The sequence below is a fragment of the Aegilops tauschii genome, chromosome 6, assembly GCF_002575655.3.
Source record: "Aegilops tauschii subsp. strangulata cultivar AL8/78 chromosome 6, Aet v6.0, whole genome shotgun sequence".
Classification (NCBI taxonomy): domain Eukaryota; kingdom Viridiplantae; phylum Streptophyta; class Magnoliopsida; order Poales; family Poaceae; genus Aegilops; species Aegilops tauschii.
Window position 1 is genome coordinate 385,436,497 of NC_053040.3, and position 22,384 is coordinate 385,458,880.

Here is a 22,384-nt window from a genome sequence, read left to right on the forward strand (position 1 = left end):
TTAGAGGACCCAAAACAATATAACTTATACAAATATACCCAAGCATAACTCATTATGTTGTCTTCCTTGTCCAACTTCAACTAGTTTGCTCAGGTTTGAAAATAATTAATGGGGCTCACAATCATAGAATATGTCCAAGATAGTATATTTATATGTGAAATCTCTCTTCCCTCAATATTATTTCATGAATTGTTCAAGTGACCAATACAATGTTTGCTAACCTTCAATAGATTTACCACCTCTACTTCTTATATGTGAAGGTATTACTCCCCATGGGATAAGCATACGAAACATATATAATTTCAGATTTATGACATTCAAATCATTCAACCATTTACTCATAGGATATAAGTGAAGCACACGAGTAAATGACAAACTACTTCCACAAAGATATAAGTGAAGATCAATGAGTAGCTAAATAATTATTTAGCTATTTGAAGACTCCTCTCATTTAAGAATTTCATATCTTGGTATTTTATTCAAACAACAAGCAAAACACATGTAACACCCCAAAAATTTAACCATATTTTGTTTATTAAAATTTTGCCAGGAAATTAAATTTTTATTTTCTGGATTTATCTTTTGATTTCAGAACCTCTCTTTTCTTTGATATTGTGAAGTTTTTACCCCAAGTGAAAACCTTCCAAAAATATTATTGGACTTGTATACCCTCTCAAGAAAACATTTCTTTTATCAGTGGGTTTATTTGCATAATTGTTTTTCCTGAGCTTTATTCTTCTAAAAATGATTTTTCATAAGTTATGGAGCCTCTTTTGCACTGTAACCCTTTCAAATACTTCTTTAAAATTTCAACCAAAATTTGGGGATGTCATGTGATGTTTCCACATCACTTTTATGCAAAAATATCTTTTGGTCATTGGAGATTTTGAGCTCTACACCAAATTTTCAAATCTGGTCCAGTTGGTAATTTTGAACTACAACCTATTTAAATATTTCTTTAAAAATTCTTCCAAGTGTTCTTTGAAAAATTTGAGCAAATCATCCTCTTTTGCTCTCTGGTCCAGTTTGGCATTTTCTACTGCAACTCTATTTTTGTTTGCTCTGTTGCCCATGATCCTTTTTCCTGCTTATAGTCCACCCTGGAAAACCCTTAAGTCCAGGAGAGTGGACCCATTGGAGTAATTTTGGTCCATGCAAAGATAGCCTTTAGTTTCTGTCCAGATTTGGTTTTCTCAAAAACTTGCACTAACAAGTTTTTGTTTTTAACAAACTAACCTTGCCACCCTCTTTATCATCCAAAGAGACTAGGACCTGGAGTTTTTGGCCACCCCAAGAATTGCCTAGATGCCCATAGCATTCTGTCGAACACCTTGAGTGCATGAACAGATTTGGCATAGTTTCATATTTGCATTGTGATCTTGATCCCCTGACCAAACCAACATGTCCAGTAAGTCCCTAGATTACTCTAACCTAGACCTGTTAAACCCTAGATCCACCCAAGCCTCCTGGCATGCCTTGGCATTTTGCCGACGCCTGGCGTGCGTGCTCTGGGCGCGCCCGGAGCGCATGTTTTGCACGCGCGCGTGCAAACCGAGCCGCCGCGTTCGCTCACCCCGCCCCTGGCCTTTGCTTGCCCGCAGAGCCACGCCCATCCTCATCCACTCGCCAGAACCATCCAAGTCCCCCTGGCACCCTACAGCGCCGCCGTCAGGTCGGCCATGGCAGCGAGTGGGCGGCCGCAGCAGCCTCTGCCATGGACGGCGCTGCCCAAGCCACACGCGCGCGCCAGCTGCCCTTGGAACAGCTCAAGCTCATCCGCAAGCTCGTCTGCAAGCGCTCGTCGCTGCCACGTCGCCCTGCAACAACAGAACGGCGGTTCGCCGTCGAGCTTATCCCCGGCCGCCGCGGAACCGACCTTGGCCGCCTATAAAAGGACCCCCGAGCTCCTCCGAACCCCCAGGCCACCTCAGGCCATCACTCTAGAGCCACCACCCACAGCCATCGATGGGGGAAGGCCTTCTCCCTCGTCTCCGGCCAATTCGGCCGCCGCCACCCTCCGGCCCCGTTCGTCGCAAGCAGAGCCCCCCCGTCCATCCAGTGCCACCACCCTCTTCCCCTCGAACGTGCGGAGCCGCCCAGCCCCTCAGCCTCGACGGGGAGCCACCGTAGCCCAGGCCCCCAAATCCTCCCGAAGCCACCTCCGCCGCGGAGCTCGCCGCCGGCGACTCCCTTTGCCCCCGCCAGCCGTTCCACCACCGGGAGGACCGCCCTGGACCAGCGGATCCATCCCCGCCCTCGAAACCCAGCGGGAAGCCGCCGTTCGTCGACGGCGATCACCGGAGCCCCGCCTCCGCTCGGCCAGAGGAGAAAGGAGGCGGGCGACTGGTCAAACCTGACCAGTGGGCCCAAGGGACCCACTGTCAGTGACCCAGAGCCGGTCCACGCTGGCATAAGTGAAGGCGTAAAGCACAGAGTACGCTCCCCCCCGAACCGTTTTTTCTATTTCTTTTATTTATCTATTAAAAACAGATTTGACTAAACTTTGACTGGCTATAACTTTTTAAATATAAGTCCAATTGACTTGATTCTTTTTCTGTTGTTTCTCAAATTCTGTCTAGTTTATTTTCATATTTATTTGAAAATTTTACAAACAACTTTTTTGTACTGTTTTGAAACTATGTGTTAATTTGAATTTTCTCAAAATAGGATTTTTGAAAAAGGAAGCAACTTTCAAAAAAATGCACCCCACTTGCATACTCTTGAAGGCATGCATTCTGAACCCTGGCATAATATTATGTGTGTTGTTTGATACGGTTACAACACCACCTTAACACAAAGTATTCATTATTTTATGTGATGATATGATCATACTCATGAGTGCATAATGAATGTTCCTTGTTGTTGGAATTTGATATGCTTGTGATAGTAATAACCCTTGTATGCCTTTCATGCCTACCGGAAGGAATCCGGGAAAGTCTCTGTCTTGGGTAGACACGAGCTTGTCTCTAGTCTTCGTCGAGACGGTTGTGTCTGGTACGGCATAGTGAGGTATGATGAGTGGTGATTTTGTTTGTTGGTTGAAACATATTTGTTATGCTAACCATGCAGGGAATACTTAAACCTCCTGAGTCGACCATAGATTGAGTCTTGTTCCAGTAACCCCCATACTTGTTTTGTACTACCACTTGTCCCTGCCACAGGTAGGGTACGGTTCAGTAAGTTGTCAACCCCTTCCTAGCACACACCGTACAGAGAGGCCATGGTGGAAGATACCGGAGGCCCCCGGTAGGCATGCCACCTGGTCCGGGGGCATGGGTGTTTTCGGTTGGAGCCGAAGGGGTAGCTCCCCTAGTTTGCGCGCGGTATAAATTTTGTGATCCCATGCTAATCGAGGTTGTAGCCTCCCCACTTAGAGTTTCTCTTAACGGGTGTCGTGGGTGATTCCAGACACCGGTAAGTTAGGCTGGTGTGTGCGGTTAGGTGTGTTTTCAATTAAAAGACCGTAGACGGAATTAGTCCCGATGGACTAAAGAAATCCGTTACTCGTGGGTAAAGAGTACACCCTCTGCAGAGATTATATCTATTCGAATAGCCGTGTCCATGGTTAAGGACTACAGTCTGGGATGGGTCAAGTGTCGGTCTTAGTGTCGGTCTTCGGAGGAAAAACTGGTAAACTAGAACATTGATTATGACCTGTGACATATGAGGATTATGATTATTATTATTGTGGACTAACCATTTACATTATTTGAATTATTGAGTATCCCTGGGACGGTTCTACCTCCTGGATACTCACTGCGATTATTCTCTTATAAGCCCTTTATGTGGTGTCGCTCAGACGCCCGACTGTGGCATGCTTGTTATTTAAATTACTTATATGCCCTTTATGTGGTGTCGCTCAGACGCCCGACTGTGGCATGCTTGTTATTTAAATTACTTATAAGCCCTTTATGTGGTGTCGCTCAGACGCCCGACTGTGGCATGCTTGTTATTTAAATTACTTATAAGCCCTTTATGCGGTGTCGCTCAGACACCCGACTGTGGCACCCTTGTTATTTTAAATTATTTATAAGCCCTTTATGTGGTGTCGCTCAGACGCCCGACTGAGGCATGCTTTATATTATTATCCTTTCGAGGCGTCGCTTCAGACACCCGATCGGTGCATTCTATTTCTGCTCCCTTATTGCATATTCATATGAACAACCTGCTTGCGTGCATCATCGATTTTTATTTCGTGGCTGATGTTGTGATCATAGAATATTTCAGAGCATGATCATCATTTATTATATTATACCTGTGTTCATAATGTTTGCGAGTACATTCAAAGTACTCACTGGTTTGTCCCTGGCTATTGTCTTGGAGCAGATTTCTTGCGTGGAGAGGAGCGTTGCGACGACAGCCCCGGAACCTACGCAATGATGATAGCAGCCTCGCGAAGATAGGAGTTATCCTAGTCAGCTGTTCCTGTGGGAAATGGAGTCCCATGGCCACTGATGAACCACAAACCGCTTCCGCCATCAACCACTAGAAACCATTTGTTGTGCTCATAGGCAAGAATGGTCTTGTACCACATATTTTGTATTTTGCTAGGAATTTCTGTATCAAGTTGGTGCCTCATCAGCTAACAGTAATCCTGGGGCTGGTGAGCACAAGGACCATTTTTGGGAAATTGATACCCCGAAAATCCGGTCCTGACAACACATATCATGTGGTGAATAAAAATATAGCTCCAAGTAAAGTTACCGATGAACGAAGACGAAAGAGGGGATGCCTTCCGGGGCATCCCCAAGCTTAGGCTCTTGGTTATCCTTGAATATTACCTTGGGGTGCCTTGGGAATCCCCAAGCTTAGGCTCTTGCCACTCCTTATTCCGTAGTCCATCGAATCTTTACCCAAAACTTGAAAACTTCACAACACAAAACTTAACAGAAAACTCGTAAGCTCCGTTAGCGAAAGAAAACAAAACACCACTTCAAGGTACTGTAATGAACTCATTCTTTATTTATATTGGTGTTAAACCTACTGTATTCTAACTTTTCTATGGGTTATAAACTACTTTACTAGCCATAGATTCATCAAAATAGGCAAGCAACACAATGAAAACAGAATCTGTCAAAAACAGAACAGTCTGTAGTAATCTGTATCAAACGTATACTTCTGGAACTCCAAAAATTCTAAAATAAATTGTTGGACCTGAGGAATTTGTCTAGTAATCATCTGGAAAAAGAATCAACTAAATAGCGCTCTCCAGTAAAACGTTGAAGCTAATCTCGTGAGCGCTAAAGTTTCTGTTTTTTTACAGCATGATCATAAAGACTTCACCCGAGTCTTCCCAAAGGTTCTACTTGGCACAAACACTAATTAAAACATGAAAAAACATCTAACCAGAAGCTAGATGGATTATTTATTACTAAACAGAACCAAAAAGCAAGAAACTAAAATAAAATTGGGTTGCCTGCCAACAAGCGCTAACGTTTAACGCCCCTAGCTAGGCATGATGATTTCAATGATGCTCACATAAAAGATAAGAATTGAAACATAAAGAGAGCATCATGAAGAATATGACTAGCACATTTAAGTCTAACCCACTTCCTATGCATAGGGATTTTTTGAGCAAACAACTTATGGGAACAAGAATCAACTTGCATAGGAAGGTAAAACAAACACAACTTCAAAACTTTAAGCACGTAGAGAGGAAACTTGATATTATTGCAATCCCTACAAGCATATGTTCCTCCCTCATAATAATTTTCAGTAGTATCATGAATGAATTCAACAATATAACCAGCACCTAAAGCATTCTTTTCATGATCTACAAGCATAAAAAATTTATTACTCTCCACATAAGCAAAATTCTTCTCTTTCAGAATAGTGGGAGTATCATAAGAGACTTGAATACTATAAATTGTCTCCACATTAAAAGAGTAATGTTCAGAAAAAGGATAATCATAATCATGACAAGTTTTATAAATATAATCATCACTACTTTTTATAGCATAAGTTTCATCAGAATAATCATCATAAGTAGCAACTTTGTTCTCATCATAATCAATTGAAACCTCTTCCGAAATAGTGGATACATCACTAAATAAAGTTATGACCTGTCCAAATCCACTTTCATAAATATTATAATCATCATAGGTAGAAGGCATGCTATCATCATAACAACTTTGCATATCTAAACTTGGGAGGCTAAAAATATCATCTTCATTAAACGTAGCATCCCCAAGCTTGGGACAAACATTAATTGCAGCAAATATATTCTCAAAAAAATCATCTTCATCAAACATAGCATCCCCAAGCTTGGGCCTTTTCATATCATAAGCATAATCACTCTCGTCATTAATAGTATGGATAGCACCAATAGTATAGCAATTGTCATATTCCAAGCAAGTGCCAAAAAGATTTTCAAGATCATAAGAAGTATCATTATCTTCCCAATCATAATCATCACAACAAGCAATAGGCATAACGAGATCATCATCAAGTGCATCATCTTCCACAATCATTTTTGATTCATTTTCACGAGGCACAACAATAATAGGAGCAACATTATTTGGGAGAGATATCTTTTTAGCTCTCTTCCTTTTTCTTTTCTTCTTCTTCACCTCACGTGTGGGTTCAATCCTCTTTCTGGAGCTCCTTATTAATGAGATTGGTTGAATAGAAGACTCCTCCTCGTTACCTGATTCATCATAAGAAATAATAGGAGAATATTGGGAAGTCTCTTCCCTTTCATTAGTATTCTCTTCATCTTCTATTTGTTTTCTTTTCTTTATGTAATTGGCAATATAAGGATTTTCAATGCAATTCACCGCACAATACATATAAATTTCTTCTAGATCAAAACCAAGAAGTTTATAACGGGCAAATTCTGGAAGATGCCTAGTTATATGTTTCATTTCTTCGCAACCCATAAGCAAGCTAAGTTCATTATAATGTGCAAGGGAAATCAACTCATCACAATTTTTGGACACGATTAGATCATGAAACAATTTGCATCGGATAGCTAAATGACCACTTTCATTGCAAAGTTCACAAGTACGGCCAAGAAAATTTAAATTTTCAGCACAAACATCTAGCCTTTCTTGCAACAATTTAGTTTCTAAATGCTTATGCCTCTTGCAATATCTATCTTCCCTATTTGGTGTGTACTTGCAAACCCAATGCACACCACAAAAATTGACATGTTTATAGGAGGCATTTTCATCAGAACAAGTGCAATCGTCATTAGTACTATGGATATTCAAGGGGTTCATACTAACAACATTGCAACCATGCTCATCATTCAAAGATTTAGTGCCAAACATTTTAATACATTCTTCTTCTAATACTTTGGCACAATTTTCCTTCCCATCATACTCACGAAAGATATTAAAAAGATGAAGCATAAGAGACAAACTCAATTCCATTTTTTGTAGTTTTCTTTTATAAACTAAACTAGTGCTAAAACAAGAAACAAAAAGATTCGATTGCAAGATCTAAAGATATACCTTCAAGCACTCACCTCCCCGGCAACGACGCCAGAAACTGCTTAGTTGACGGGTTGTGAGTGCCGCTTACCTAGCCTCCCCGGCAACGGCGCCAGAAAAGAGCTTGATGTCTACTATGCAACATTCTTCTTGTAGACGTTGTTGGGCCTCCAAGTGCAGAGGTTTGTAGGACAGTAGAAAATTTCCCTCAAGTGGATGACCTAAGGTTTATCAATCCGTGGGAGGCGTAGGATGAAGATGGTCTCTCTCAAGCAACCCTGCAACCAAATAACAAAGAGTCTCTTGTGTCCCCAACACACCCAATACAATGGTAAATTGTATAGGTGCACTTGTTCGGCGAAGAGATGGTGATACAAGTGCAATATGGATGGTAGATATAGGTTTTTGTAATCTGAAAATATAAAAACAGCAAGGTAACAAGTAATAAAAGTGAGCGTAAACGGTATTGGAATGCTAGGAAACAAGGCCCAGGGTTCATACTTTCACTAGTGCAAGTTCTCTCAACAATAATAACATAATTAGATCATATAACTATCCCTTAACATGCAACAAAGAGTCACTCCAAAGTCACTAATAGCGGAGAACAAACGAAGATATTATGGCAGGGTAAGAAACCACCTCAAAGTTATTCTTTCCAATCAATCCATTGGGCTATTCCTATAAGTGTCACAAACAGCCCTAGAGTTCGTACTAGAATAACACCTTAAGACACAAATCAACCAAAACCCTAATGTCACCTAGATACTCCAATGTCACCTCAAGTATCCGTGGGTATGATTATATGATATGCATCAAACAATCTCAGATTCATCTATTCAAACCAATACAAAGAACTTCAAAGAGTGCCCCAAAGTTTCTACCGGAGAGTCAAGACGAAAACGTGTGCCAACCCCTATGCATAGGTTCATGGGCGGAACCCGCAAGTTGATCACCAAAACATACATCAAGTGAATCACGTGATATCCCATTGTCACCACAGATACGCACGGCAAGACATACATCAAGTATTCTCAAATCATTGAAGACTCAATCCGATAAGATTACTTCAAAGGGAAAACTCAATCCATTACAAGAGAGTAGAGGGGGAGAAACATCATAAGATCCAACTATAATAGCAAAGCTCGCGATACATCAAGATCTTATCACCTCAAGAACACGAGAGAGAGAGAGATCAAACACATAGCTACTGGTACATACCCTCAGCCCCGAGGGTGAACTACTCCCTCCTCATCATGGAGAGCGCCGGGATGATGAAGATGGCCACCGGTGAGGGTTCCCCCTCCGGCAGGGTGCCAGAACAGGGTCCCGATTGGGTTTTGGTGGCTACAGAGGCTTGCGGCAGCGGAACTCCCGATCTATTCTGTTCCCCGATCGTTTTAGGGTATATGGGTATATATAGGAGGAAGAAATACGTCAGGGGAGCCACGAGGGACCCACGAGGGTGGAGGGCGCGCCCCTGCCTCGTGCCTTCCTCGTTGCTTTCTTGATGTGGACTCCAAGTCTCCCGGGTTGCTTTCCTTCCAAAAATAACTTCTCCAGAAGGTTTCATTCCGTTTCGACTCCGTTTGATATTCCTTTTCTTCGAAACAATGAAACAAGGGAAAAAATAGGAACTGGCACTGGGCTCTGGGTTAATAGGTTAGTCCCAAAAATGATATAAAAGTGCATAGTAATGCCCAATAAACATCCAAGATTGATAATATAATAGCATGAATACTTCATAAATTATAGATACGTTGGAGACATATCAGGCCACAAGTCACTCTTTCGATTGTTCCAGAAGGAGAAGAGCACCAATAAGTATCTCGCCAAGTATTTCCTGAAGGCTCTCCAAATGTGAACATATCCGTGTCTGAAGCCAAAGCTGCTGAAGACATTCCGGCTGCATCAGCCGATGAACAAGAAGAACCAAGACAAGAAGAAGAAGAATGTGTTGCTACACCCCTGTCCAACCCTGAAGTTGTTCTCGAGGAGAACATGTCCGACCCTCCAGCTACTCAAGTGGAGGTTAACAATACTGCGGCGGCCACAAACAACACTGCTGAAGCCGATGACGTTGTCATGGCTAAAGCTGATGTGGTGCCAGAAGTTAATGTGGTGCCAGAAGTAGTTGCACCTGAAGCCAATGATGCACCTGAAGCAAATCTGCAGCCTGACAATAATGGCAATGCCAATGCTCCTGTACCGCCTCCAAGGCCACACACCATTGAGCAAGCATTCGATCGAGGTCAGCTGGTTACTGTCAGATGGCCCATTCTGGTTCCTCCACCTGCTGCTGGTCCGCAATTTGACTATCATGTAGAGCACATGCCTCAGGTCCAGAAGCCTAAGCCAAGGTTGCCAAGGTTTCCAGGTACTGCAACTTCACCAGGATCTTTCAATGCAAATGGCTTCATTGCACACAATACCGTCTTTGATAGTGCCAAGAACCCCTACTCCAAGCCAAGAATTTCATCTGATCGGTTCTGGAGCTATCAGCAGCGCAATTACTATTCCTGTGTTCTCTATGATCAAGGGCGCATCTTTCCACATATGCGTCTAGACTGTGAAGCTATTGCTGGACTGCCCTGCTTAGAAGAAGCCCTTGACTGCTTCCGTGATGCTGGTCTTCTGAACTTTGTGACTGATAAAGAGCATTGGAATGAAGGGCTTTTACTACAATTCTATGCTACCCTCCACATTCGCGGCTTCAACAGGGATCCGAAGACATGGATCCTTGAGTGTATGACAGGCAATGTCCATCATGAAGCCAAAGCTCTTGATATCATTGAGCTAACTGGCCTGCCCACTCCAGGTGAACTCTTCGAGCCTGGTTGTCAGCTTCACCGCAATGCTTTGGAGAGCATCTTTCAGAAGCCAGAGCCCAACATGAGCCAAATGCTGAGCATGATGAAGCCACTGCCACGCGATGCTGAATACCCAAGAGAATTCTTTGTTGAAGACCTAGAGTATCTGCCCTGCACTATTTATCATATCATCAGGCGAACTCTATGGCCTGTCAAAGGACATTCTTCTGCAGCGAAGCTTGAAGGAGCAATGAAGACATTGGTCTTTTATATAGTCAACGGCATCAGCTTCAATGCTCAAGACTTCTTCATCAGGCAATTGGCTGCATCTGGCTCTGACCTCTTTGGTCTGAAGTTCTATGCTCCATGGGTTATGCGCCTTATCAACCTTCATTCAGCTATCAACTATCAGCCCTCTGCACGCAACCATATGATATTCTTGCCAGAGGTTGATATGTTTATTGAAGCCATCTACCCAGAGCCTGCCAAAGAGCCTGTTTATCTTCACAATGCTGATCACCAAAGCTTCACACAGCCCATTGAAGGAGTTCAGGCCGTCACTCGTGTTTATCCTTTGGCTGGCAATACACGTGCACCTCACTGTGCCCATACTGAAGCCACTGAAAGCACTACTGCTCAAAGGCCTCGGAAGCGATCTCGTGTTCTCAATGACCGAGAGCTTCTCGCCGCCTTGCATCAAAAACAGGATAAGCATCATTACTGGATGAATCGTTAGATGCAAAGCCTCTTGGTTGATGTCAACCGCATTCGCAATCTTGCCACCAAGAATGCATTAGTCACACATGAGACCTGTAGGAGGTCATGGAAGAGTCTGACATTACTCAGTGCTGAAACAGATCTTCAAGACGATGGCTTCACTGAAAGATTCAAGTTTGATTCCACTCCTCCTAGGAATGCTGTCTTGCGTCGGACTCCCTCACTTGAAGACTCTGACTATTCCTCCTCAGCGGCAATTGTTAATGCCAGAGTCACTGATGACCAAGATGATGCTACTTCACCACCTCCAACTTCGGCGCGTATCGACACTGCACCAAGTTCTTCTGCACCACCAAACCTCAACGACGACCCTGCTGCTTCACCCACTCCTCATGGGAACGAGTAGAGGCTCTATGTCTTCAAACCTTTTTGGTCCTTACTAACAAAAGGGGGAGAAGCATATGAGTTGATAGTCTTCAAGCGGGTCCATATGGGTGGTTGCTTTATATTTTGCCAAGTGTTTACAACTCTCGCTTTTGATACTTTTGGTTCTTTGAGTTGTAACACTTAAACTTGATGGTCGTCTGCTACTTTTTATGCTATTCTGTGATGCGATGATAAATTCCGCATATGCGATGATAAATCCCGCACGAAGTCATATTGCAGACGTCCATTTTTCATTATGCATGTCATTATCTTCGTTATATCTTTTCATGCATGATGAATTGCCTTCATAAGTTGAAAAGGATCTCCACAAGTACAACCTGCCATGTGCATTTGCATTCCAAAAGAAAAATACTTATATGCACATCTTCAGGGGGAGCCTTTTACTACTTATGAAGACAATACCTTAATCCTTTGCAAATTTCACATACTTTTATCCCCGTTGAAAACTTCAACTAGTTTGTCATCAATCACCAAAAAGGGGGAGATTGTAAGTGCATCTAGTGCCACCCCTAGTTGGTTTTGGAGTATTGACGACAAACCTGGTTGGGGGACTAATGTGTTTGTGGGAATTGCAGGATAACACAGGTAGTAGTCCCTCATTGATTCGGTTTACCTACCGGAGATGACCCCTAAAAATGTGTGAAGACATTGAAGACAATGGTGGTATGTGAAGATATTCACATTGAAGACTATGACATGAGAAGACATCACATGAAGACTTTGGAGCACGAAGACATAGTTGTTTCGTAGTTTCATTTTCTTCTTTGTTGGTCATAGGAACCACCGTACTGTTAAGTGGGGTCCAAGTGAACAAAGTCAGAGTGACTGAAGTGATGCTCAACCAAATTCTATGTCTTCGAGCAAAGACAATGAGAGCAAATCTTATCCAGAGCTGGATGAGTCAGCTTTACTTGTAGCCCAAGTCAAGCTGCCGTGCGTGTTTTAAATCTGACCGTTGGAACACGTGTCAGTTCCTTAGTGACCCAGGGTCATTTCAGACAAATCAGGTTGGGTTGCCTAGTGGCTATAAATAGCCGAACCCCTACACCATAAATTGGTGGCCGCTTAGAGTTTGTGCACGGCTTTTGTCGTTTGAGAGCAACCCACCTCCGAAGATTTTGAGAGTGAGAAATCCTTGCGAGGACAAAGCCCAAACACCCAGAGCCAAAGAGTGTTAGGCATCACTGAAGTCTTTCTGTCCGCGTGACCTGAAGACTTGTTACACTTGAGGACTGTGAATCCTCCAGCCGGTTAGGCGTCGCGTTCTGAGCATCCAAGAGTCATTGTGGATCGCCGGTGAACAAAGTCTGTGAAGGTTTGGAAGTCTACCTTGAAGACTTACCAGAGTGATTGGGCGAGGACTGGGTGTCCTTAGCTCAAGGGGAATAAGGTGAAGACACGGTCTTCTGAGTTAAATCTCAGCCTCCCTAACCAGACGCACAGTTGTCACAGCAACTGGAACTGGTCCAACAAATACTTGTCCTCATCAAGCGACTGGTTCTATCTTCTCCCTCTCTTTATTTATAGCTTGTCTTCATGAAATCATTGCCTGCTTGTGTTACCTGTTTGACTTCACTGTGTGACTTCTATTGTTGTTTGGCTTCACACTATCTTCCATCCTGATCATTACTACCTAGCTGCTATTAGTCTTCGTGCTTTCACTTCATCGAATACTTGACTATGGCCTGCCTAGTGTAGTCTACCTTCCGCTGCATGTTAATAGGTTCATTTCTATCGTTTGTCTTCGAAACTCCCATGTTTTGAAGACTTTCATAAAAATCGCCTATTCACCCCCCTCTAGTCGACAACTAGCACTTTAAACTCTGTATAACCCTAGGCCCCTCCGGTATCTATATAAACCGGAGGGTTTAGTCCGTAGAGGCAATCACAATCATACAGGCTAAACATCTAGGGTTTAGCCATTACGATCTCGTGGTAGATCAACTCTTGTAATCCTCATATTCATCAAGATCAATCAAGCAGGAAGTAGGGTATTACCTCCATCAAGAGGGCCCGAACCTGGGTAAACATCGTGTCCCCCGTCTCCTGTTACCATCGACCTTAGACGCACAGTTCGGGACCCCCTACCCGAGATCCGCCGGTTTTGACACCGACACCACCCGCGACGTGGCGTTGAAGGGCGCGAACGCCGCCGAAGAGCGATGCCGTGTGGCGGAGGCCGAGCTGAGGACCCTCCGCGATAAGCAGGCTGCTCAGGCCCACCAGCTCGAGGTGCAGGAGGAGGACCTGAAGGCCCGAGAGGCTGCGGTCGCCGACCGTGACGCCGAGTTGGAGTAGGTAGCCCGGGAACAGGTGAAAGCACAAGTGCTCCCTGGGTGATTTTGGTAATTAATGTCAACATATCTCTTGTTGGACTAATGCTTCTACCTAGTATGTTTCAGATAAGTTCAACAATGGAGTGGCTTGGACAAGAGGATGTGGAACCCCTTCAAGATGCTAAGGATAAAGGATTGGCTCAAGCTCAAAGCTCAGGAGTCTACATTTTCTATTTTAAGTGATCCAAGATCACATTGAGTCTTCAGGAAAAGCCAATACTATTAAGAAGGGATGAGGTGTTGCTTAATGGCTTGCTTGTTCAAAGTGCTTAGTGATATGCTCCAAAGCCCTCAACCACTTTCTCACTTCCACATATGTCCTAATCCAAAAAGTCCAACTCGGCCCCACCGATTCTTTCCATCCGGTGCCACCGAGTTCAGTTGACATAGCCACTGCCAGAAACCCTAATCAGTTCGATCTCACCGATGGGATCTCGGTCTCACCGAGATGGGCTTGCAAACTCTCTGTTGTCTGTTGCAATAGTTTCGGTCCCACCGAGATTTGCATCCGGCCCCACCGAGTTTGCTTGGCCAACATTCTGTTTCACTTATTACCCAAATCGGGCCCACCGAGTTTGAGTAATCGGTCAAACCGAGTTTTGGATTTACCCTAACCCTAGCACATCGGTCCCACCGAGTTGATCAAGTCGGTCCCACCGAAATGCCTAATGGTCACATTATGAACCAAATCGGTCCAACCGAGTTCTCTGAATCGGTCCCACCTAGTTTGGTGATTTGTGTGTAACGATTAGATTTTGTGTGGAGGCTATATATACCCCTCCACCCACTCTTCATTCGTGGAGAGAGCCATCAGAACATGCCTACACTTCCAATACATATTTTCTGAGAGAGAACCACCTACACTTGTGTTGAGGTCAAGATATTCCATTCCAACCACATAAATCTTGATCTCTAGCCTTCCCAAGTTGCTTTCCACTCAAATCTTCTTTCTACCAAATCCAATCCTATGAGAGAGAGTTGAGTGTTGGGGAGACTATCATTTGAAGCACAAGAGCAAGGAGTTCATCATCAACACACCATTTGTTACTTCTTGGAGAGTGGTGTCTCCTAGATTGGCTAGGTGTCACTTGGGAGCCTCCGACAAGGTTGTGGAGTTGAACCAAGGAGTTTGTAAGGGCAAGGAGATCGCCTACTTCGTGAAGATCTACCCTAGTGAGGCAAGTCCTTCGTGGGCGACGGCCAGGGTGGGATAGACAAGGTTGCTTCTTCATGGACCCTTTGTGGGTGGAGCCCTTCGTGGACTCGCGCAACCGTTACCCTTCGTGGGTTGAAGTCTCCATCAACATGGATGTACGATAGCACCACCTATCGGAACCACGGATAAAAAATCTCCGTGTCTCCAAATTGCATTTGCACACTCCAATCCCATCTCTTTACATTCTTGCAACATGCATGCTTTGCTTTCCGCTGCTCATATACCCTTTGTATGCTTGCATGTTTGCTTGATATGTATTGTGAATGTTTAAACTTGTGTTCAAACTCCACATCAACTAAAGGAAATTAAATACTGCAACTTTTCTTGATTAGAGTCTATTCACCCCCCTCTAGGCACCTCTTCTCGATCCTTTCAATAGGCCATGGAGCGCGGTCGCCTGGATAAGCTGAAGGAGGAGGTGGAGGCGGCCCAGGCGGCCCACGCCAAGCTTGTCTCCGAGGACGAAGCTCGACTGGAGACCAGGGAGAAGCTCCTCACCGCTGCTGAGAAGACGACCGCCATGGGGCGCGCCGCTTTCGACTCCCTTGAGTTGAGGTCCCGTAAGGCACTGCAGGATCTCTACGGGAGTGGGTACAAGGACCCGTTGGTGATGCCGGAGGAAGGCCCCACCGAGCTGCTCCTCAAGCTCGTCGCAGCGCTCGAGGGCATCATCGTCGGAGTGGGCCCCATGGTGGAGGGGGAGGCCCGCTGTCGGGGGTGTCGTGCGACATATGCCAAAGGATGGCTTATCATGGAGGGGGCTAATAATATGTCGCCGGTGCCAGGAAACGGGATAAGGCGCAAACATGCACGCCGGTGAATCTTACCCAGGTTCGAAGCTCTCCTAGGAGATAACACCCCTAGTCCTGCTCTGCGGGGTCTCCGCATGATCACTCAAGCAACAATGGTAGCTACAAGCTTGCTCCTTGAGCTGTTTATCTAGAGGGGGAAGAAGAGCAAGGCTAGCCCTAGCTTCCTCTCTCTACATGTGTGTGTGAATGAACTAAGGTCTGAACCCTTTGCATGGGTGCCCTGGGGGGTTTATATAGGCCTACCCCCAGGGGTACAAAGGTAATCTGGCCGGGTGTAGGACCCGGGTGTCAGTGTCTACGGTCGCCGGCTTCTCCGCTGGCTGATGGGGCCCGCCGCCTGGTGGGCCCCGCCGGCTGTCTCGTACTTGGCCGACAAGCCGTGCCCGCCGCTTGCGGGTCTGACTGGCTGCTCAGCACTGTAGCGATGCTGGTAATGATGCGTGCTTTGTCGGGGGAGGCATGGCTACAGTACCGCCACCTGGCGGGCGATCCCTGTAGCCATTCCCCGTCTCTTCTGATTAATGGCGCATGGACTTTGAGGGAGGGGGAGGGCCGCCTGGTAGGAGTCGGCCTCCCCTCATGCCGACTGGTCCGTGCTCACCGCCCTCTAGCTTCTCACTGGTAGGTAAGGCCCACCGCCTATGGACCGTACCGACAGCCCGTAGTGGAGGCATGGCCTTCTCTGCCATGGGTGATGTCATGGGGGAGTGGAAACAGTGCCGCGCCGGACGGGAGATCTTCGTCTGGTACGGTGCACTGTGGCCATGCTTGGCTCTGGATTTGAGGGTGGCAGGGCGCGCTGTAGCCACGCCCCGTCTCATTGTATTTATGTGGGTGCAGACTCTGAGGACGCTTGGGGCCGCCTGCTAGGAGCCGGCCTCTCTGGAGACCGCCTGCTAGGAGCCGGCCCACCTCGTGTTCGCCTCCTGGGCCTTGCCGTCTTCTGGCAGCCGCTGCTTGGACCAGCTGGCTGCGAGAAGGCGGCGCTTTGGTCTTTGATTCTTGAGGGGTGCAGCCGGCCCCGATGTCTTGAAGCGCCATGGGGGGCCGATGAGGCTACCCGTGGACAATTACTCCGACAGTAGTCCCCGATGCTGATGAGGCTCCGTGGCTGGTGAAAGGAAGGATCCTCAGCATCTTCCTACTCCGAGTGCTTCATTTGATCTGGCTCCGTCCGTCTTCTGGCGCGCCGACTGCGAGGAGCCGGACACGACGAGACGGGCCGCCTGGTGGTTTTTGAAACATCGCGGCGGGAACTAGGTGGCGCGCCAGCCAGGTGCCAGGCTTGCTGCCAGCTATCTGCGCGCCATGTGGCGCCAGCCGGCCAGGCTGCCTGCCAGCACACGCGCGCGATGGGACAACGCCGCAGGCCTGGGCCCACCACTACCGGGCCTTGGCACGCTCGCGGATCCGCTATGGCCGAGGCAAACGGTTGGGATTCCGTGGCGTGATTATTACCCCACGCCGTTACTGCGCGGTTAATGCGGGGTCGTGGGCATAGTTAATCCCATGATCCCCACGCCCTGTCCCATCGGCTTCGCAGCCGAGGGCTATAAGTAGGGGGAGGATGGGGGCGGCACAAGCTCACGCGCCTTGCTCTCCCTTTGCCTTGCTCTTCCTCTTCTCTTTCCTACCGCCGCCGCACTTCCGTGTCGAGCCGAAGCGTTGCCGCGGTCCGTTGTTGCCGAGCTTTCTCCCCCGCGGCGCTGTTGCTCCACCGCGCGTTCGCTCCTCCTCCGCTATGCCGTGCCTCCATCGAGCTCCAAGCACTTATGGCGCGCGACAAGGCGAACTCCGGCGCCTGGGACGGCTCCAACATCCACAAGGACCAGCTCGACTTCCTGCGCGACACGAGGCGGCTGCTCGGCGCGGGTTATGTCGAGACGCGCGTCCCGCCGGAGAAAGAGATCACGCCGGTGCCGAAGGACGGCGAGCTTGTCGTCTTTCGGTCACACTTCCTCCGCAGCTTTGGCCGGCCGGTCAGTGGTTTTCTCTGCTCCTTCGTCCAATTCTATCACCTCCAGCCACATCACCTTACACCGAACACGGTGGTGCCGCTGTCGGCCTTTGTCACGCTGTGCGAGGGCTACCTCGGCATTCTCCCCACTCTCGAGCTATGGGGAGAGTTCTTCTACACTAAGCTCGGCGTCTCCGCCAAGGACGAGGCGGCTCAGTGCGGTGCCTTCGTCGCGGTACGACACCCAGGAGCCGGCAACCGCTTCCCATCCATCACCTTGACCCAGTCCGTCAAGCTGTGGCAGAAGTCGTACTTCTATATGAAGAACGTCAACCCGACGCTGGACTTCATCAACCTGCCGGCCTACGAAGCCGGCCCACCAGCCGAGCCGCACACCAATTGGACCTTGAAGCCGAAGCATCTGTTGCCCGCCTCCACCGCCGCCGTCACCAGGCTTAAGGAGATGACGGACTTGGAGGGCCTCCAGGCGTCCGACTTGTTGACTGCTTTTGTGGTGCGCCAGGTTCTCCCTCTCCAGGGCCGGCCTCACATGATCAGTCAGATGAGTGGGCACCGAGACCCGTGCCGGCTGTCCACCCGGGAGATGCCGGCCGCGGAGGTGGCCCGCATGGTGAACGAGATCACGAACCTCAAGCTCTCGGAGTCGGACTGGCAGTTCGGCAAGCGGCCGTACTCCCGTGCGCATCCGCCTCCTGCCGCAAGCTCCCGACTCTCCTTTCTTTCTTGGTCTTTTCTTTCTGCCGAGTTCTGCTTTGCCGACGGATCAGTCGGACGTGTCGCAATTCCTCACGACCGAGCAGGCAGCCGACGCCCTGGCGCAAGGCCAGGAGTACCTACCGGACAGAGCGGTGAGCGACGCGGACGACCCCGACTTGGGGGCGGCCGCCTGGGAAGACGATGCCACAGGCGGTGGCGACGGGGCAGGCAGCTCTGGTGGAGGAGGCGGCGTTGAGACGTGGCTGGATGACGACGAGGAGGAGGCCGAGCCGCGCCGCCAGCCGACCGCCAATAGGGCGCGGGCGAGCTCCTCAGCGGCGCCACCCGCACCAGGCGGCGCACCGAAGCGCCGAGCCGGCACGCAGCTGCAAGGCGGCCGACCGAAGAAACCCAAGGGCTCGGGCGCGGCGACCAGGTGGGAGGAGGCCGCCGCGAAGGCAGCCCGGTACCAGAGGGCCCCGAAGCAGCCGCCGACGGTGTCCGCGTAAGAGCATATCTTTCTTTGTGTTTCCTTTGTCCTTTCTGTGTCTTTTTCGCAAAGTTCTTTATGAATTCTTCTGGTTTTGTGTGAACAGAGCCCTGCTCTCTCTTGAGCGGCCGGCCTCCGCCTCCATCATCGGGGGGATGGAGGGCTCCGCCAACACCCGCCGCATAGACCCGCTCGCCGTCCTCCAGGAGGCGATGGAGAAGGACGCGCGGGAGGCGCGCTAGGAGAAGGAGAGGGCGGAGCAGGCGAAGGCGGAAGCGTCCAAGGCGGCGCAAGAGGAGGCAGACATGGCGGCCAAGGCCCAGGCCGATGCCGCGGCCAAGGCCCAGGAGGAGGAGGCGACCAAGGCCCAGGCGGACGCGGCCACCAAGGCACAAGCAGGAAGAGCCGTGGGTGGCCAGGCTCCACAGCTGGTCATCCCGCTGCGCTCCATGCCGCCAGCGCCAGAGATCTTGGCACCGACTGGAGCGGCCGGCAACGACCAGCCGGTCATGGAGAGGGAGGGCGGCGAGGCTGTCGTCCCCAGGACGGAGGTGCCCCAGCAGACGCCGGCTGCCGAGACCAAGGGCAGTCGGCCTAACGCGCCGCCGGTGCCTCAAGTCGGTGGCGGGCTAGTGGTGTGGGCGACCCTTGTGGCCCGCACTCTGGTGCATCGGCGTGCGGCCAAGGCGACTTCGGCCCCGCGTCCTCAGGAGATCGGAGCCTCGAGCTCGTCGGCCCTGGAAGCGGAGGCCACTAGTGCCGTCCTGCGGGAGTGGACGTCTGGGGGCGGGACGAGCGTCCTGAACAAGGCTGCGCACAAGGTCCACTCCCTGCTTCAGGCCCAAGGCGACACCGTCATGGACTACACGCAGAAGTTCCTAGCGTCGTGAGCCACCGTCCGGGTATGCTCCTTGTGCTTCACTTTCAATTTTTTGCAATCTTCTGTGGGGGCGCGCCAGTGCACCCACTGGGTGTAGCCCCCGAGTTCCGGGCCAGCTACTGAACAGGCGGCTCGGAACTTAAAGGCAAGTTCCTAGTGCTGACCCTTTCTTCTCTTCTGTTGATTCTCTTGCAGGACTACCACAACATTCGTGCGGCCGCCTACACCTCCCACATCCAGGAGCTGGCCAAGCGGACCGCCGAGCTGACCGACAGCCGGAGTAAGCACTCCGCTCTTTTATTCTCGCGAGGGCGTGCCAGCGCACCCGCGGGGTGTAGCCCCCGAGATTCGGGCCGACTGATGAGCAGTCGGGTCGGATCTTCCGGCAACTACTTCTTCTTATTTCTTTTGTTGAATTGTTCAATCCTTAGTCTCACGGGGGCGCGGCAGCGCTCCCGCGGGGTGTAGCCCCCCGTGATTTGGGCCGACTGCTCAGCAGTCGGGTCGGATCTTCCGGCAACTACTTCTTTCCTTGTTGATTCGTTGACCTCTTCTCACACTTGTCTTCTGCAGGAGCCAATGCCACCTTGCGGCAGCAAATGGGCGAAGCTCAAACCGTGCTGCAAGCCAAGGAGGAGGAACGCCTCAAGATGGAGCAGGAGTGAGACCGTCTGGCCAAGCAGCTGGCTGACCAGGCGGAGCTGCAGAAGCTCAAGGACACGGAGGAGGCCCTTCAGGCCGAGTTCGAGACTCAGCGCTCGAACTGGGTCGAGAAGGAGAAGGCCCTGTCGGCCGGCTACGGTGAGGTCGAGGACATGCTCGATGGTAAGCTGCTCTTTTCCTTCTTCTTCCTGCCGGTTGGTCCTGCAGGCCGGCCTTCGACTTCTCACTTTGTTTTCCTTTCTTTGAGCAGAGTATTTCCCTGGCACTCTGTTGCCGCCAGCCAAGCCATCGAGGCTCAGCGCGATGAGCGGAGGCTGGCTGGCGCAACTATCGCGCCCAACGCCCCTTGGACCCTTGCCGAGCAGATGCTCGCCATCCAGGCTCGTCTCCAGCCGGTGCATTGGGTTCTCCGCCGTCTTCAGCGCGCTGGAGCCCAGGTGGTCTCCGCCCTTTGGCCGGGCACTCCCATTATTCGCACCGCCAGCCGGACCTCCGACTGGTTGGAGCTGGCCATTGGCCGCTTCGAGGTGTGGAAAGGCTCCCCCGCCCAGGCAGGTGCACGGCGAGCCCTGGAATTCATCAAGGGGTGGTACCCTGGGCTGAACTTGGACCAGCTGGCCACTCTCCGTGCTGAAGCCGGCGAGGAGTTGGAGGCGGTGGCGTCCGAGCTCTATCACCGCGCCACGGCGATCGCCGAGTACACGGACACCAGCGTCTTCTTCCGCAAGCTGGACAAAGCGGGCGCCGAGGTGCCGCCCAACTGGTTCGGGCTGAACCCAGAATGCGGTGAGGACTTGGTGGAGGAGATCGCCTCTAGTGATGAAGGCGAGGAGGATGAAGATGAGGACAAGGATGGCAAAGACGATGCGCCAGACGGTGGAGACAGCGGTCGGCCTCATCTTGACCAGGTTTCGACCAACGGACGGCACGCCGGTGAGCCGACTGCTGCCAATGCCGACCAAGATAAGACCAACCAGACGGCCGGTCCACCACCCGGAGCCTCGACCTCCGCCGACCCTTCTGATCCGGCTGCTGCTCCTCTGGCCTAGGCGGCCAAGTTATCTTTCCTTTTCCTATTTTGTAGCCGCTTGAACAAAAATTCTTAAGTCCGCGCAGTTCCACCCGCTAGGGGTGTATTCAAACTCTGTTGAATGCCGGCCAAGGGCCTTTTGCTGTGTAAAAAATTGTCTTTTGCCGATTTCTGACTTGTCTTGCTTTTCTACTCCTTTACCTTTTTCCTTTGCCTCCTTCCCTTGGCTGCCGTCTTGCTAGCCGGACAGCCGCTCTGCGGTCTGTGGCTGGGTCAAGTACTTGGCCGCTTTGGGAAGGCAAGTACTTTAGCCATTGGTAGAGTGTAGCAAATTAAGTTAGAAACCGGCCGGCCGGCTGCTCAGCAGTCGGTCGGCGAGGCGTGGAGCCGGCTCGGCCTATGAAAATGCTTTAGTCCTTAGCCATTTTTTGTGTGGGCACAGTTTCCTGCCTTTAGCTCTTGCTGGCCGGACAGTCGCTCTGCGAGCTGCGGCTTGTGGCAAGAGAGGACTTAGGTGCCGGCATACTACTTGTCCGACTGCAGGTAGCATTCACATAGTACAAGGCGGCAAGCCCCCCGGGCCGACTGGTTGAACCCGGTGCCTGGCAGAATGATGAAATAACATATTCATAGGCATAGAACCTATCATATAGATAAAAGGGGTAGCCCTCGAGCGCTCCTCGAGTGCCCCGATGTCTTGTAGTTAATACAAAAGGTAGCGTGGTACATACTGAATCAACTGTAAAATCTTCAGAGGAGATTTGCGTTCCATGGGCGCTCCGACTCCTTGCCTGAATCGTCTCTCTTGCGTGCTCTGGGCTTCTACGCGTCGATGAGGTAGTAGGAGTCGTTGCCCAATGCCTTGCTGATGATGAAGGG